Raw genomic sequence first — 19678 nt, forward strand, 5'->3', positions numbered from 1 at the left:
TCTTAATTAATGATCCAATTTCCTAGCACTTCAATAGTTCCTTTCCAAGGGTGGTGGTGCTGAGCACGGTCCGTGACAAGCCTCGTGAACCTCAATTGGTGAAATTTTAAGAGATTTTTTAAGACCCCAAAAGTAAGAAAGTTGGAACCAAGGAGAAATTTTCAATTTAGAACAGATCTCATGTTTATGGGTTACTCTACGACTCATAGAGCTTTCTATGACTCAGAAGAGTGAGTACCAAAGGTCTATTTAAGACTAACTTCAGGTAGCACCCTATGAATAACCAAGACGAGTCATACGAGTGTCTAAAATTCATCAAAAGGAGTTATTTTGGAAGTTCAGATACTGTACAATTCGCAGGGTTCAAGACCAACAAGATGAGCCATGTTTGCAACTCCTATTCCTTTAGACGAGTCATAGACATGACTCGTTTGCAAACTTCAGAGGACTATTTTTAGGTCTTTTCCAAGAATTGTAGGATGAGTCTGTTTGATGACTCAGAAACATGATGATGAGTCATAAACTTGACTCATAAGGAAACTCTTGAAGCTTGATATTCAGGCCTTCTCAGGGACCTGCACTATGACTAAAGCCTACTATTTGTAGACTTCAGGATGAGTTGTAGGAGCTGATTCGTAGGTCTAAATTATAGTTTTAATGAGGGGTACTTGTGTTATTTCCCAAGTTTAATTCACTGAACCTAGACTAAGTTATAACTAAGTTCAAGCCTATATCTACCCAATTCCTTAAAATTTCCCTTATTCTAAACCACTCTCCCAATTTCTTCAAGTCAAGATCTAAATTCTCTCAAGGATTCCTCTTCAAGTTTCACACTATGGTTTCAGATTTCTTCTTCAATTCTAAGTTTATTTCACCAAAGTATGTGGGGATTGATCCATGGGTCCCTTTCACCCATGGAGTCCCAAAGTTTTCTCAAGCTCTCTTAATTTTTCATTGATTTATGAACCCTAGTTTTAATGAATTGCATTGGGCCATTTGAATTTTGTTTTAGATGATTATCAATGATCTTATTAAGCATGTTTTCATATGAATTGCATGATTTTAAGTTGAATTATGAATGCCCTTGCATATAGCTATTTTGAATAATGATTATAAAGTTAAAGATGATTTTCATGAATTGATTATGAGTTCAATGATGTTTAAAGAATGTTTTCATGAATAAAGTTGATATTATGATTTAATGATGATCAATTATGATCAACGAAAGTAATTATGGTGTGATAAGTACAATTCTAACACAATCATGTTAAAGATGGTGATAAGGATAATTTTCACCGAAGTTATGGTTTCCTATGAATCACTAAAGTTAAGGAGCTACTCCTAATATGTTTTTTTAAATATAGATTGATAAGTAGTTACTATCTTTCCCTATTATGTTATGATCATGATTTTAGGAGTTTTTATGTGGATATTGACTAAGCACTGAGAGGACTTCTAGGTAGGGTTCTGTCTAGTAATGCAGTTCGTTACCCAAAGAAATCCTAGTAGCAACCTAAAGTCCCAAACTATGTTGCCTGCATAGTTGCCTTCATGGCTTAGATAGTGGATCCATATATAGTTAAGTTGATTTGATTTTGAATACCATGATGGAGAATGCCCTTTCAAGGTAGTCAGTCGCCCCCTTCTCGATAAGGGTTCCACCAAATTTCATATTTAGCTCACATGGTCTTAACTATCAGTTAATGTTCTTATCCCACACAAGTTGAAAGTTAATATATGAGTTTTATGATGAAGTTTTATGATATGTATTGACCATTAGTTTTCATATATTTTCCAATGCTTTTAAGCCTTACTCATGTTCATTATGATTGGCAACACATCTTATGGAATATTGTTTACGTTCCTTTACTTGTTCATACAAATTTCACTTACATAGTAATTTCCAGGTACTAACACATATTTTGCCAATGTAGGGACATATGTCATTCACGACCATCCTTTTCGTGGCTAGTGTTTCTTTAGATATCAAGGAGTTGGTGAGTACTCATTTTGTTGAGGACATGACATTCATTCTCGTGGTTTACTTGACTTTTATTTTATTATTTTGAGTGATATAGGAGCTTGTCCTAAGAACCTATCAAAGACTAGACTAGAGGAATGTTTAAACAGGGTTTTAATGTAGTCCATTCGGATGTCGATTTGAGTATTTCTATCCCTTTGACCCATTCCCTTGAGCTTATACTTCCATTTATATTACTATATTTCTTTACCTTATGTATGTAGTGTATTCCAATATGTCTTGGTTAGGGTCCCTCGCATCCCGATCATCATATCATGGCTTGGCCCTAGTTAAAGTCGTGACAAACTTGATATCAGAGCACAAGTTTTGAAAGAGTCATAGGGAGTCTAACTTGTTGTATTACAGGTTTAGAAGAGTCCTCGGGAGTTTACAATGCATTGTTTTATGATGCAGAATCAAGTACTCATGATCACAGACACTTCCAAAAAATTTACTTCTATCAACAGTTGGGATGAATTTAGATCCTTTTTTTTCATGAGGCGACTGTGAAGAACCTATGATCCAAAATGGTTGCCTACATTTTGCAAGCTCAATGTCAATCAGGTGAAGAAATTCATTATTCGATAGGTTTCGACTGGTGTTTCACCTGTGAGCAATAGGTCTCCATCGGGGAAATGTTGGTGTAATACTTGTCTACCCAAAATCTTGTCAGTTTTCTGATTAAAGGTAGTGTTTGAATTGGCGGCTTACAATCCTTCATTAGGGAGCCACCAGTCAAACATCGGCCTTACTAGGAACTTAATTGATGAAATCTTTTGCACTTCTATGTTTTCCTTTTTTTAACTTCTTGTAGTTTACTTTTCTTTTTCATTATTAATATATTAAACAAATAGATTTACCTGAGTTTAGCTCACAATTGTCTTGTAGTATAATGACTTCAACTAGTAGAAGGCTCATCTTTCGCATACACCATTCCACGCATCAGTTGTGGTTTGTAGTGCCTGGCATAGAATCACACTATAAACATTTCCTAAACTAGCATAAGATCATTAAGGAAACAATCTTGGATGTTGCATCATTCAAGGAGGATTTCCCTAATATGCCGAAACAAATAAAGAACCTTGTTGGAGTAGAATTATCAATCCTTCAAACTCATTTCTTTTTGAAATGGTGTATGAAATTTATGCATCATATCGAGCATGAACGGATCAACAATTTCTCTAGATGGTGCCAACTTACTCCTAGGGGAAATGTCGATGTTGGTAAGGGTGTAAGAAGTTGTTGTTACGCCCACAACATTCTTTTGGTGTCCAAGAATAAGTTATTCAGAAATCGATTGTGCCTACTAGAAAACATCAAAGAAATCCAACACTCCTGGGTAGTTGAATTCACTATAACAGGAACTCATAATTGGGCACAAATGGGAGGACAAATTCACCGCCAAGATCTAATTTATGAAGCACAAGTATGGTTTGACTTTGTGACGAATAATCCAATTTCTTCAAGAGATGCAATTCATCTCTCATGTCATGCCACCACCATGGTAGCTCAAATTATGACAGGGTAGGAAATTTTAAAACATATGATCAAGGCTAAGCAAATTAGGTAGGCTGGTCAAAGATCTGGAAGGATTTTGTCTTATCTGACAATTATCACATATCTTTGTATTGAAGGTATCACCATTATACAAGTAATAGATAAAGGTGTTCGATTTCATCCCATGTTACAATGAATCACAACTGGAAAAAATATGCACCACAAGAGAACAACCTGATGGTAAAAACGGACAATGATACCATGAGGAGACTAGTCGATCAAATGGGCAAAGTAAGCAAAAGTGTTGGGGTTCTAGAAGAAAGTCACAAAAATGTAGGCAGCAATTAACAAGAAAAAGGGAAAAGCGGCAATGGAAAATAAATCTAACACAAAGGATGAGAAGATTGCTTGATAAGGAAGAAATTGTCATGACCAAACCCCATAGGTCGTGACGAGTGCCTGAACTGGGGACTCATGTATATCCCTGCTATTTGTAAGTAAATTTGTCCCTTATTTAAGTTATAGCACATCTATAGGTAGTATAACATATAAGCCGGCGAGGCTTATTATCAGCACTACTGTACATACATATATATACAACCCATACACAACCCACATATATGTCCACAGACTTCTAAGAGTAAAAATAGTAACATAAGGTGGGACAGGGCCCCTGCTGTATCCATGAAAAAATATATACATTGAGGGTTAATACCAAAACTAGGCTACATATCACAATGGAGCACTTGTGAATTACTGAGTAGAACTCCTACACTGACGGTTCCCTAAAGTGTGTATCTGTACCTGTGGGCATGAACGCAGCCCTTCTTGTCATAACCAAACTCTATTGGCCGTGACTGGGGTCTGACCTGGACCCCCGTATACATAAATCTCAACTATAAGAACTATACACAAGAATCCAGAGGGTGATAACAAATTCATCTACATATAGCCTCTTTCGTTTGCACCATGTCATGCAAGGGCCGACAAGGCTGCCTTAACATAATAACCTTTATAATATGCCATATAGGCACAAATAAATCAAACTCATAAACAACCCACCTACATATGTCTACAAACCTCTAAAAATATTAATAGTGATATATGGTGGGACAAGGCCCCTGCCGTACCCTTGAATAAACAACTATATACATTATACGATCAACACCAAAAGCTAGGATCTGAAATACTGGAGAACTTCCAATATAGCTGAGTGGGAGTCCTAAGTTGGCGGATCTCCAAAGTAAGTACCTGTACCTGTTGATATGAAACGCATCCCGCTCTCGAAGAAAGGAAGGTTAGTATGATATATGTACTGAGTATGGAAAACATAACACATCATAGCTGAGACCATAACTGAAACAAGGATGCAGGGGACAAGTGTAACAATTAACAAATTAATGTACCTGCACCTTAGGACACGTAGTCATATACATCATCATACGCTGTGCCCGGCTCGCTAAGGAACTCAGTATCATAACTATTTCATCATATTACCATATCACCATATCATCATCCCCTCTGATCATGTATATTATTTGATCAGGTCATCATATAAGACATTATATCATTGTATATGGCATAATCTTATCATATATGTTATCATAGTACATCCGGTCAACTATAGGGCTCGGGGTCACAAGTGTATCCCTATATTTTTATATGCATGCCTACATAAGTATCCATACCTTTAGTGAGGGACTCAGTGAAAAAGTAGTATATATAACGTACCACACCCAGCCTCTTTATGGGACTCAGTGCCATTATCACATAGTAAAATATACCAAGGAATGTTCAGCCCAATCCATAATTTAAAACAATGTTGAGGAACATACGACTCAATCCATATTTTTATCATATCATCATATATATATATATACCCGGCCCGGGACTCGGTGAATAACTTCATCACATACAGCGTCATTGTATGGTTCAACTTCATCATATATGGCATTTCATCATCATATACTTCATACATATATATATATATATAGCCAGCCTAGGACTTGGTGAAAGAGTAATAGAATTGTGCATGATAACATTCCCAGCCCATCATGGGACTCGGTGAATGAAGGGTTACCGTATGCATGAGTAGAGTAGTGAGAAACCATATGCAACTAGGTCATCTCCTGAGACTCAATGAAACATTCAAGTGAACCATCAGTTGAAGACCATGAAAGTAATTCTCTGAGGTACCCTTTAGATGTTATTAGGGATTTCATCAATTAGGGCCTCAGGAACCACAAGTATGTACCAAGATAATGCCACACAGTTTATGCAATCAAAGACACAATTTATGTAATCAGACACATAGATTATGCAATCAGAGATACAACTTATGCAATCAGAGACATTTATCCTCTTAGAGCCTTTCAGAATAGGAGCTTATATTTCCACTTACTATTCAACATATAGGTGGCTTAAGAGTAGTAATCTAACTATTTTAGGACCCTTAGTATTCAGAGGTGACTACGAGTCATGCATTATATCCGGAACCTATGAATGGAATTATCTCTAAACTCATATCAGACATCATTTTCCTTACCTTAAGCCCCTTTCAAAAAGAGAAATAGGCAAGCCTTATATGTATTACTTATCATCCTATAGTAGACTTGAAAGGCGAGGACTCCACTTATTGCAGGAGTTCTAACATCCAAAAGTGAACAAGGGTCTTGACTCCTACTCAACTCTTTATGAATGGAATGACTCCCAAATTTCGTATATATATAACTTAAGGCGAAGACATGCGAAAAAAAAAGAAAGGGTAAGCTTCACATACCTTTTGTGGATTAACTATAATCCAGCTCACCTTGTTACCTCCTTGACCTAATAACAGAGTAATACTGAGGTTAATGAACTTTCGCTTTATGATTTCCAAATCTACAACCAAGTACCCATAGGAATTATTTCCTTATCCAATACCCTCGACTAGTTTATTACTAGTTCCAAAGTTACCAAAAATCGAGCAGCATCTCCCCTATAACTTCAACATCCCCGAGATTTCACTTGGCCAAAATGTAAACAACCATACCATCAAACACAACCAGCAACATATACATAAATAAATCACTTCAACATTACCCAATACAACTAGCTCAAAATTACGATACCAAAATAGAGTTTTTAACCTTTATTTTGTAAAACCTTTAACCATACTAAATGAGGGGCCATGTGGATTCAACCAGAAGAACCCACACCATTTTTAGAACCCTTTACAGACCTACAACACACAACCACACCATCTACAACTGGGGCCCACCATCACAACACCCTACTCGACTTCGATTTAGCTATGACGACTTCAATTTAGTTTATTTCTAACGTCAAGCATCCTTATGAAATTTTTCCACTTACAAACTTTTTTAATACATGTAATATACCTTATAACATAATCATAAACTCCAATTTGAAAGGAAAAACCTTACCTTTTCCAAAACTAGCCAAACTAGCCAAAACTTGCCTCGGAAGTTCCTTTAACCCGACTAAAACTTTGTGGCTGCTTGCTAAGGTTTTGGTGCTGATCCAAATAATAAATTTACACTACTAACATCTTCATAACATCGTGATATAACCTATATAATTAATTCACGGAATGAAATCAGAGGCTTACCTTTCTTTCTCTTTGGCCGAACCTACTCTCTCTCTAGTTCTAGATTTTTCTTCTCTTCTTTCTTTCTCTAGAAGTCTCTTGAACTAGGAAGATAAATGAATTTATTGTAGATAAGAATGAGTTATAATATATATATATATATATATATATAGGCTACTTTAGGGGGTGACACGTGTCAACCCCTAAGTAGTGACATATGTCAAGCCCTAAGTGGGGACATGTGTCAAACCCTCATTGGGTCAATACATCCCTTCCTCCTACCATAGGCTTCCATGTGGCAGGTAGGGAGTCATCTCCCTGCTCCAGCTGCTGCCATGTGGCAGTCTCCCTTGCTTCCACATGGCACTCTCTCATGCTTCCATATGTCACTCTCTTTTCCTCCTCGTGGGTTCGTAATCTCGTCTTACTTTAGGAACCTATGTAATCATTGATACGTAAAGTTAATATGTACTCAAGTAGCTTAAGTATGTAAGATTTCCAAGTTTGTAGATTACGTAAGTAAGTCGAGTTCTATGACTCATTATTTGGTCTCCAACTTCTTCCGGATTCTTACAGTGCTATTTCCAATCTTTCCTATCATGAGGTGTCACATTCTCCCTTCCTTAGAGTTGTTTGATAGTGTTATGGACTATCCGGCTCCTATGGTAACTTCTAAGAAGATTGAGAAGCTTTAAGAAGATTTAAGAAACTTAATAATCCTTCCAAAAACTTAAGAACCTTTCAAGATACTTAAGAAGCTTAAGAACCTTCCAAGGTACAAAAGTATGGGGTGTAACACCCTCGAGAAAGGGGGGTCAGTACAACATATATACCGAGTATGTAAAGCATACACATCATAAGGAAATTATAGTTGGCGTAGGGATGCAGGGGGTAAGTATAACATTTAACCATTTACCGTAATCGCATTGTATAAAAGAAAGTCATACATATTACCATTACATACTGTGCCCAACCCATTTTGGGGACTTGGTGTACTATCTACATCATTCTATCATCATAAGCACATATATATTATTAGCGCTGTGGAATATATAGCCCAATCCATGTATATAGTAAGTACATGCCGAGGAACGTATGACCCGATCCGCATATTATATAATAATGTCGAGGAATGATGGCCCGATCCACTTATCATTTAGTAATGCAAAGGAACATTCCGTCCGATCCATATATCATATAGTAATGCCGAGGAACGTTCGTTCTAATCCACATATCATATAGTAATGCCAAGGAAAGTTCGATCTGATCCATATATCATATAGTTATGCCGAGGAACATTCGGTCTGATCCACATATCATAAATTAATAATTATATTATAGGTGGCCCGAGACTCAGTGAAAGATGTATTACAGTATACATGAGTCAAGTAGTGAGAAACCATATACAATCTAAATCATTATCAGAGACTCGACAAAGTAAGAAGATTAACCTATCATCCAAGGACTAGAATAGTAGTGTAGCCATCTCGAGTGCCTTCTAAATGCCATTGAGGCCTATATCACTTAGGATCTCATGGACCCTAGACATGTACTAAAGTAATACTAACAGTTCATAGAATCAGGGATGCCCGTCGTCACATAGTCCTTAGGACTAGGAGCTTATGCATCTAGTACTTCTCAACCTATGGAGTTTAAGGAAAGTAGTTCAACTTACTACAAGAGTTTGACATTCAGAAGTGAATAAGAGATACGAATTACATTTAGGACTTAAAATTGGAGTTACCTAGAGCTCGTATCAAATTTTACTTAAAATTAGGACATTCCAAAGGAAGACAAAAAATAAGCTTTACCTAGTTTCTACTTTTCCTCAAGGAGTCATCATCACATATACATACCTGGTCAGTCATGGGCTCGGTATCATAACCTTATTATTGCATTACCTTACCATCATAGCACCACAATTATGTCAAAGATATATCAAGAGGAAAGAAGGGTAGCTCTACGTACTTATGCGAAAACATGCCAAGAGAAAGGAGATAACTTTACATACTTACTACTCTCGATCATATAGAAGCCTTGAGAGTCAATAACTCAACTAGTATAGAAATTCTACCATCGAGAAGTGAATAAGAATTATGAGTCATACTTTGGGTTATATGAATGGAATTATCCCCACATTTTGTATATCAACAACTTAAGGCTAAGACATGCCAAGAGAAAGCTTCACATACCATTTTTGGGATTAATTGAAATTCGACTTGCCTTGATACCTCCTTAACCTATTTGACATGAAAGTAATGCTAAGATTAATAACCTTTCACTTTCCAATATCCCACTCTACAACCAAGTACTAATAGGAGTCATGTCCTTACCTATTACCCTGGACTAGTTTGTTACTAGTTCCGATGCTACCAAAAATCGGGCAGCATTTTCCCTGTAACTTCAACATTCCCGAGGTTTCAACTCGGCCAAAATGTCAACAACCATATAAAAAACAACAACCAGAAGCATATATACAAGTAAACCACCTCATCATTACACAATGCAACTCCAAACAACTAGCTCAAAACTACGATATGAAAATAAAGTTTAATCTTTATTTCAAAAAATCTTTAACCATACAAAACGGAGGGTCATCTTGATGAAAACAGAAGCACCCACACCATTTTTAAAACACTTTAAATCCCTGCAACACGCAACCCACCAACTGCACCCACAACACCACAACAACAACCCACTACTCGACTTTGATTTAGCTATAACCACTTTAATTTAGTTTGTTTCTAACGTCAAGCATACTTATGCAATTTTTCCACTTACAACCTTATTTAAGACATGTAATATAACTCATAACAACATCATAAACTCCAATTTTAAAGGGAATCCCTTACCTTGCCCGAAACTCGTCAAACTCGTCAAAACTTGCCTTGGAAGTTGCTTTAGCGTGCCTAAAATTTCGTGGCTGTTTTATAACATTTTGGCCTGCTTCAAACCATAAATTTGCATTAACAACACCTTCATAATATCATGGTACACCCTAGATAATTAATTCACGCAGCAAAATCGTAGAACTCACCTTTTTTTTTCCTTCCAAAACCATGGCTCTCTCACTCTCTAGTTTCTTCTCTTCTCTTCTTTCTTGTTCTTAAATTTTCTCGATAATTATGGAACTTTAATAATTCATAAGATATATATATATTCTACCTAAGGGGTGACACATGTCAACCCGTAAGTGGTGACACATTCCAAGCCCTAAGTGGTGACACGTGTCAAGCCCTCAGTGGGTCAACACACCCCTTTCCTCCAATCACAGGCTACCACATGGCATGTGGGGGGAGGGTCCACCACCCTTGCTACAGCTTCTTCCATGTGAAACTCTTTCATTATTCTACGTGGAACTCTCTCATTCTGCTATGTGGCACTCTCTCATGCTGCCATGTGGCACTCTCTCATGATGCCACATGGCACTCTCTTTTCCCCTTTTGGGTTCGTAATCTCATCTTACTTTATGAACCTATGTAATCCTTGCTACGTAAGCTTGGTATGTACTCTAGTAGTTTAAGTATGTAAGATTTCTAAGTTGGTAGCTTACGTAAATAAGTCTTGTCCTACGACTCATCATTCGGTCTCCAACTTCTTCTGAATTCTTATAACTCTATTTCCAATCTTCTCTACTATGGGGTATCACATTCTCTTTTCCTTAGAGTTATTTGATAGAATTATAGATTATCCAGCTCACATGGCAAATCTTAAGAAGCTTAAGAGTTCTTAAGAAGTCTTAAGAAGCTTTTAGAAGCTTTTAGAAGCTTTAAGAAACTTTAGGAAACCTTAAGAAACTTAAGAGGCTTACGATCCTTCTATGAAACTTAAGAGCCTTTCAAGAGACTTAAGAATGCGTTACAAAGTACAAAAGTACGGGGTGTAATATCCTTCCCCCTTTTAGGAAATTCATCCTCAAATGTGAACCAAAACCTTCCTTAGAGTACCAAAGGTTGGGATTACCTGTAGTGTAAGGAGTAGGTACAGATATTTGTGTTTTATTTCCTCCTCCACTTCCCAGGTCATCTCTTCATAATTTTTATTTCGCCACAATACCTTGATGAAAGCTACGTCCTTAGTTCATTATCTTCTACTTCACCAACCCAGGATGGCAATAAGTTGCTTCTCGTAGGTTGCTTCCAGATTCGCTGGTAAGTCCAGTTCGTAGGTAACCTTGCCTATTTGGCAGAGGATCTGATAAGGTCAATGTATCTAGGACTAAGGTCCCCTTTCCTGCTAGATCTCATTATTTTCTCTGTGGGGGTACCTTCGAAAATGCCAAATCATTAACTTAAAACTCTAGAAGTTGGTATCGATTACCTACGTATGACTTCTGTTAACTCTGAGCTGCTAACACTCTCTCCAAAATAAGCTTCACCTTCTTGATGACTTATTGAACCATGTCTAGCCCATTAGTCGCATTTTACCAACATCAACCCACCAATTGATGACCTACTATTTTTGCCATATCAAGTCTCTTCTAGGGCCACCTGGACACTAGAATGATAGTTGATGTAGTAAATACTCTTGACAGGTAGTATGCAATTATCCAAGCTACCTTTGGAGTCAACCGTATAGGCTCGCAACACCTCTTTTAGAAGTTAGCTAGTAAGCTTAATTTGTCCTTCGGTTTGAGGGTACAATGGTATATGAAGACCTATCTGTCTTCCCAATCTCTTCTTAGACTTATCTTCAATAGTTAACTATAAATCGAGCTCCTTCATCTGAGACAATAGTTATGGGAACTCCATAAAGTCTCACCACCCTCTTGACTTATAATTTTACACAATCTCAACTGGCAGGTAGTCCTTGATTGAAGGAACATGGGCTGAGATTGTTAATCTATACATAACATTCCATATAGAATTATTTGTCCTGGAAGTGCAAAGTGAATCTTGTAGCCAAGGTCATATTGTGGAATCTTCAAACTTGTATATTACTTCTTGCCTTCTTTAGATGATATCAAATAGTACCCTCGCCTTTTGGGTTTTGCTTTTTGCCCATTAGAGTTGGCTACCAAGTTGTGCTAAATTCCCTTCACACAATGACCTGTATAGACGTTCCGTGGTTTGGCTTATAATTAACAAGTATTATATTGAAGAACTGTGGCATACAAGTGCGCCATCTATTAGTAATCGTCTAATCCCGCTTGTTTTGCTTAAGCTCTTTTACAATTCCCTTATCGTAACTTATAATACTCTAGGTACATAATCTCATATTGTTGCTTCGCCGCTAGTTTGTATTCTACCATCTTATGCGATCATAGCAGCACTAACGCACCGGGTCCCACCATAATTCTGACGTTAAACGTGCTTGTGTGAGAGTAGTACTAGGATAGGTGACCCCCTTGGAAAGTCCTTGTGTCACGTTCCATTGCCATCCTTGCAATAATGTATGAAGTCACTCATCTTAGCCCAAGATTTACCTTAGCGTCTTCTCGTTAGTATTTATGTTTCACCTTGCCCTCTCATCTTCTCTCTTACAACCAGTGTCGGGGTAGATCTTTAATTCAACCATGATTGTGTCCTTTTTGTCCATCTGATTTAAATTCTCTTTGTATTCCTCTGTAACATCTCCAAAATAACATAACTCTTTTTCATTATGTACTCCTCTGCTTGGTCTTATGCTGTATATAACTATTCGTAGGTTGCACAACTACTTTTATACCACCAGTATTAGGTAAATGCAGTCTTTTCATCTCCTAGCCCGTCTTGCTTTACATATTGACTTCATACTAGGACTTGCTCGTGCTAACGCTATTTTTTCCTACTTCTTTATTTTCTTCCTTTACGTACTCCTTGGTCTCCTCATTTCCTACTATAGGAGATTTTCTACTCTTCTTGCTACTTGTACGTCCCGATATCAATGACCAATGACGTTGTTTCCATATATTAATCTTTACTCAAACATGGCCCTATGACCCTTTTTGCGGCCCTTAGTTTGCTCAGTCCGACTCTAATATATCTATCTGTTGTTGTCCTTGATCTCTTGCTAACTTGTGCCAGTATAGGATCTCGGTTGAAATTTAAGTGGTCCTATCAATATGTGACAGTGTCAGTTGATTTACTCTCACGCTTGTATTTCTCTTGTCCACTTCCCCCTTTAGGGTGTACCCATGTCATCCTCTATTTATTTTCAACTATTCATATGCATATAATTGTGTTCCAACACATTTGACATACTGCACCATGTCTACACCTTCTGTTAACTCATCTATACTTGAGGTTGCCCCTGTAAGAAACCTTAATATAACTATGGGGTGCTCAGAATTCTCAATAACTAGTACCCAATCTAGTCCAAGTACCGGTACTCGAGTCATGTAACTAATGTAGTAGTTTAGCCGAAGCCACATTTCATTCATCCCAATCAGTACGTCACTAGTGCTTATAATCATGTCCGATTCTCCATCCGGAGCGTTTATACTCTAATAACACATGTCTCACATTTTGTTTATCACATTTTTTTCCAATGGATACCAATTGTTCCTTTGATAATTTCACAATGCCTCAATTATTTTGCAATTTCTATTCCCTATCTTTGAGGGATCCCACTATTTTCCAAAGTAGAGGTACATATACATAATATGCTTCTCTACTTCATGAGCTTTCATCCTTATCGTTACAGTGGATACGATCTCTCAAGATATATTACAACCGTACATCTCATTCTCTTTCTATCTCCAAAAAAAATTTTTTGGCAGAGTTTCCTCTATATTCCTTACTATCCTAAACCTGCACTCAGGAAATACCTGTCACGACCCACCCCATAGGCCGTGACGGTGTCCAAATTAGACACACACATGTACCCTCACCAACTATACCTAATTCGTCTTCTGTTTATACTCAGAATGCACTAATAGATAAGAGAACATACAAGATGACAAGCTGTAGTAGCATATAGGGTCATTCCATAATACATATATACATGAGCCAATAAGGCAATCGCGACACAGGGAATGACCAAAATCATAAGTCATACTAGTATAGCTGTACGTACATACATAAGCAACCCATATACAACCTACGCACACATACAACCCACATCCGTATCCATAGACTTCTTAGAGTAAGGAGAACAGTAACATAAGGCGGGACAGGGCCCCCGCCGTACCCGAGAACAAAAATATATACATCAAAGTTCGGTACCAAAACTAGACTCCTGCACAAAGGAACACTTCTGGACTGCTGAGTGGGACTCCTATGCTGACGGATCCCCAAGCTGTATATCTATACCTGCGAGCATGAACGTAGCCCCCCGAAGAAAGGGGGGTCAGAACGACATATGTACTGAGTATGTAAAGTGTAGCATGACATAACTAGAAGCATATCAGAAACCGAAAGGCAAGGGATAAAGTATATCATAAAAGAAGCCTTTGTACCTATACTCTGTGGACTACAAAAGGATGCATGCTCAAATTATATCATATAGCCAGCTCTATCAGGGGTCCGGTGAATACATCTGTAAGATCATCATACTCCCGTACAATCACCACCTTATTACAACCCATTACCATATATATATTTATACATATGTATCCCGACCCTCTAGTGAGGGGCTCGATGAACAATGTAATGAATTTTGCACGATTACTATTCCTGGCCCACGACTCAGTGAAAGAAGTATTACAGTATACACGAGTAGAGTCGTGAGTAACTATATGCAATTTAAATCGACATCAGAGACTTGACAGTATAAGAGGGCTAACCTATCGTCTAAGGATTTGAGTAACAGTATAGTCATCTTAGCTGCCCTGTAAATGCCATTAGGGGCTACATTAATTAGCGTCTCGAGGTCCCTAGACATATACTAAGGTAATGCTAACCATTTAAGAACTTCGGAGCACTTGCCTTCATATAGTCTTATGAGTAGGAGTCTATATATTCATTAAGTCCTCAGTATATAAAAGATTCAAGGAAAGTAGCTTAACTTTTATAAAAGTTCAACATTCAAAACTGAATAAAGACCCTTAGGAATGGAATCACTTTGGCGAGTATATCACTTTTTACTTACCTCTACGACATGCCAAAAGAAGAGAAGGGATAGGCTTCACAAACCTCTTACGGACTCCCATTAGTTGTGTTCACGTCGTTGCCCTCGAAACCTATTTAACATGGAAGTAATGAAAGTATTAAAAACCTTAGACTTTTCAGCAACTTAGAATACCCACGAGTATTCATAGCATTCATTCCCTCGCTCGCCTTCTCGACTAGTTCCTTAACTAGTTAAGGCATTAATGAAAATTGGGCAGCACCTCCCCTATAATGTGCCCTATCTGAATTCCCAACCATTTCCTTAACACCTGCATCCAACTAAAAATACAACCAGCAGCTCATATATATATATAACATGGCAACATTACACAATATAAACTCCAAATGACTCGCTCGAAGTTACGGTACCAAAAGAGGGTTTCTATTTTCTATTTTGCGAAACTTTTAACAGTACGAAGCGGGGGGTCATGTGGCTGTAAACAGCAGCTAACCCACCTCATTTAGATAACTTTAAGACCCTGCAACACTCCACAACACAACCATCATCACCCCCCATGCGCACAACACCTTATTTAGACAATAATTTAATTATAGCGATTCCAAATTCATTTATTTCAAACGCCAAACTTTTCAAACATTTTACCCAACTTCCAGCAGTCCCTAGGGTGTGTAATACACCCTAATGTAACATCATAAACTTCAAATTAGAGGGGAAGAACTTACCTTTCCCGAAATTGGCTAGAACTCGCTGAAATCAAGCCTCGGAATTTTTTTAGCATGCTCAATCGTTGTGGCAGCTTGCTGTACATTTTTTGGCTGCACCGAAATCTAATTTTATTCTACTAATACTTTCATATAATTTTGGTATACTCTATATAATTAATTTATGGAACGAAATAGGGACTTACCTTATTTTTCTCCCAAGCTGTCGCAATTTTCTCTCTAGATTAGGGTTTGCTCATCTATTTTGGTTTGCTGGAAATTTGATGAAGGAAGCTGGAGTATATGATACATATATATACATATATGTGGACCTAGGGTGTGACACGTGTCATCCCCAAGAGGTGACATGTGTCCATCCCCTATTGGGACACCACATCTATATGCTAAAGGAGGGGATGCCACGTGGCAGTGGGGCCCACCTCCCCTAAGCAGGTGGGTCACCTACTTGACCCCAAGAAGGTGGGTCACCTCTTTGCTTAGGTTCTGCCATGTGTCACCCTCCCATCGGCTGCCCCGCGTAATTTGTTTTTTCCTCGTGGGTTCGTAATCTCATTCATAATCTCGTCTCACTTTAAGAGCCTATGAAACCCTTGCTACGCAAGCTTGGTATGTACTTCAAGTAACTCACGTATGTAAGACTTCTAAATTAGTAGTTTACGTAGATAAGAATAGTCCTACGACTCGTTACTTGACCTCCAACTCCTTTCGACTTTTCTTGACCCTATTTCCAATCTTCCCTACCATGGGGTGTCACATTCTCCCTTCTTAGAGTTGTTCAATAGGGTCGTAACTTAAGTGTCTCACATGCTAGCTTCTAAGTAACTTAAGGAACCTTCCCAATTCAAAGATGTGGGGTGTAACAATACCAACATGCCTCACAAGTCCAACATATATTTATTCATATCACAGCCACATAGGGCTTTCAATATCAATAACCGTATGAAAATAATGGACTTACCTCATGTGTCCAACTCAAACTGCATTTGTTACACTTTCCTGTCTACTTTCCTTTCAATTTTCAATTTTACATTTCGAGCTCACTACCTTACTCAACATATCTCTTTCATACCTTCGCTTACATGTGTGCTTTGTCACTTCCAACATTGTCAATTGCTTTCATCTATTGATGCCGCCCTTCTGTTCAAATCCAAGGTTAGTTTAAGGAATTTTTCCTATGACTTGGTTTTATCTCACGATCTTAGATGTAAAAGAAAGGTAACATACTAAATGTCCTGTAGCCTCCTATTTATAGATGTGGTGCACCATACACCTATAAATAAAACTCTACTAGACATGGTCTGTAGACATTCCAAGGAAGGATCGCTCTGATACCACTTTTGTCATGACCCAACCCCATAGGCCATGATAGGTGCCCGAACTGGGCACTCGTGTATATCCCTCCTAACTATAAGTAAATCTATCCCCTATTTAATTTATAGCACATCAATAGGTAAGATAACATATAAGCCGGTGAGGCTTATCATAGGCACCACTGTTGAGTGGAACTCTTATGCTGACGAATCCCCAAAGTGTGTATCTGTACCTGCAGGCATGAACACAGCCCCTCCACCCCCCCTCCCCCGAGAAGATGGAGTCGGTACGACATATGTACTGAGTATGTAAACCATACATATCATAAGGAAATTACAGTTGGCGTAGGGATACAGGGTACAAGTATAATATTTAACGATTTATCGTACTCATATCATATAAAAGAAAGTCATACATATTACCATCACGACTGTGCCCAGCCTATTTTTGGGATACAGTGTACCATCTACATCAATATGTCATCATATTCACATATATATTATTAGTGTTGTGGAACGTATAGCCCGATCCACGTATATAGTAATTACATACTGAGGAACGTACGACCCAATCTGAATATCGTATAATAATGTCGAGGAACGACGGCCCAATCCACATATCATATAGTAATGATGAGGAATGTTCAGTATGATCCAGGTATCATATTGTAATGCCGAGGAACATTCAGTCCAATTCACGTATCATATAGAAATATCGAGGAACGTTTGATCTGATCCACATATCATATAATAATGTCGAGGAACATTCGGTCTGATCCACATATAATATATCAATAATTATATTATAGGCGGCCCGATACTCGGTGAAAGATGTATTACAGTATACATGAATCAAGTAGTGAGTAACTATATACAATCTAAATCATTATCAGAGACTCGATAATGTAAGAAGATTAAGCTATCATCCGAGGACCAGAATAGTAGTGTAGCCATCTCGAGTGCCTTCTAAATGCCATTTAGGCCTATATCACTTAGGATCTAGAGGACCCTAGAAATATACTAAAGTAATACTAACATTTCATAGAATCAGGGATACCCGTCTTCACATAGTCCTTAGGATTAGGAGCTTATGCATTCAGTACTTCTCAACCTATGGAGTTCAAGGAAAGTAGTTCAACTTACTACAAGAGTTTGACATTCAGAAGTGACTAAGAGATATGGATTACATTTAGGACTTAAAAGTGGAGTTACCCCATAGCTCGTATCACATTTTACTTACAATTAGGGCATGCCAAAGGAAGAAACATAATAAGCTTTACCTAGTCTCTACTTTTCCTCAAGGAGTCATCATTACATATATCGTACCCGGCCCATCATGGGCTCGGTATCATAACCTTATTAATGAATTACCTTACCATCATAGTACCACACTTATGTCAAAGACATATCAAGAGGAAAGAAGGGTAGCTCTATGTACTTATGCCAAAACATGCCAAGAAAAAAGAGATAACTTCACATACTTACTACTCTCCATCATATAGAAGCCTTAAGAGTCAATAACTCAACTAGTATAGGAATTCTACCATCGAGAAGTGAATAAGACTTATGAGTCATACTTGGGGTTATATGAATGGAATTATCCCCATATTTTGTATATTAATCACTTAAGGGTAAGACATGCCAAGAAAAACCTTCACATACCTTTTTCTAGATTAATTTAAATCCGGTTTGCCTTGATACCTCCTTAACCTATTTGACATGAAAGTAATACTAAGATTAATAGCCTATCACTTTCCAATATCCTACTCTACAACTAAGTACTAATAGGAGTCCTTTGCTTATCCATTACCCTCGAATAATTTGTTACTAGTTCCGATGCTACAAAATATCGAGCACCATTTCCCCTGTAACTTCAACATTCCCGAGGTTTCAACTCGGACACACTATCAACAACCATACCAAAAACAACAACCATCATCATATATACAAGTAAACCACCTCAACATTATACAATACAACTCCAAATAACTAGCTCAAAACTACGATATGAAAGTAGAGTTTTTAATCTTTATTTCACAAAATCTTTAACCATACAAAATGGAGGTCATGTGGGTGCAACCAGAAGAAACCAAACCCTTTTTAAAAGAATTTAAATACCTGCAACATGCAACTCAACCAGCTGCACCCACAACACCACAACGATAACCCACTACTCGACTTCGATTTAGCTATAACCACTTCAATTTAGTTTATTTCTAATGTCAAGCATCCTTATGCAATTTTTCCACTTCCAACCTTATTTAAGACATGTAATATAACTTATAAAAACATCATAAAATCCAATTTGAAAGGGAATCCCTTACCTTGCCTGAAACTCGTCAAACTCGTCAAAACTTACCTCAAATGTTCCTTTAGCGCGCCTAAAATTTCTTCACAGTTTGCTAACATTTTAAGCTTCTACAAACCATAAATTTTCATTATTAACACCTTCATAACATTATGATACACCCTAGATAATTAATTCACGGAACGAAATCAAAGAACTCACCTTTGTTTTTTCCTTCCAAAACAGTGGCTCTCTCCCTCT

The 19678-nt window shown here is 37.7% G+C and overlaps 1 pseudogene; it reads left to right on the forward strand.

The window, feature by feature from the left end:
• The first annotated feature begins 12358 nt into the window (after nucleotides 1–12358).
• On the forward strand, nucleotides 12359–12478 carry LOC129893578 (5S ribosomal RNA; annotated as a pseudogene).
• Nucleotides 12479–19678: the final 7200 nt, after the last annotated feature.

Source organism: Solanum dulcamara, chromosome 6 (assembly GCF_947179165.1).
Source record: "Solanum dulcamara chromosome 6, daSolDulc1.2, whole genome shotgun sequence".
NCBI classification, from domain to species: Eukaryota; Viridiplantae; Streptophyta; class Magnoliopsida; order Solanales; family Solanaceae; genus Solanum; species Solanum dulcamara.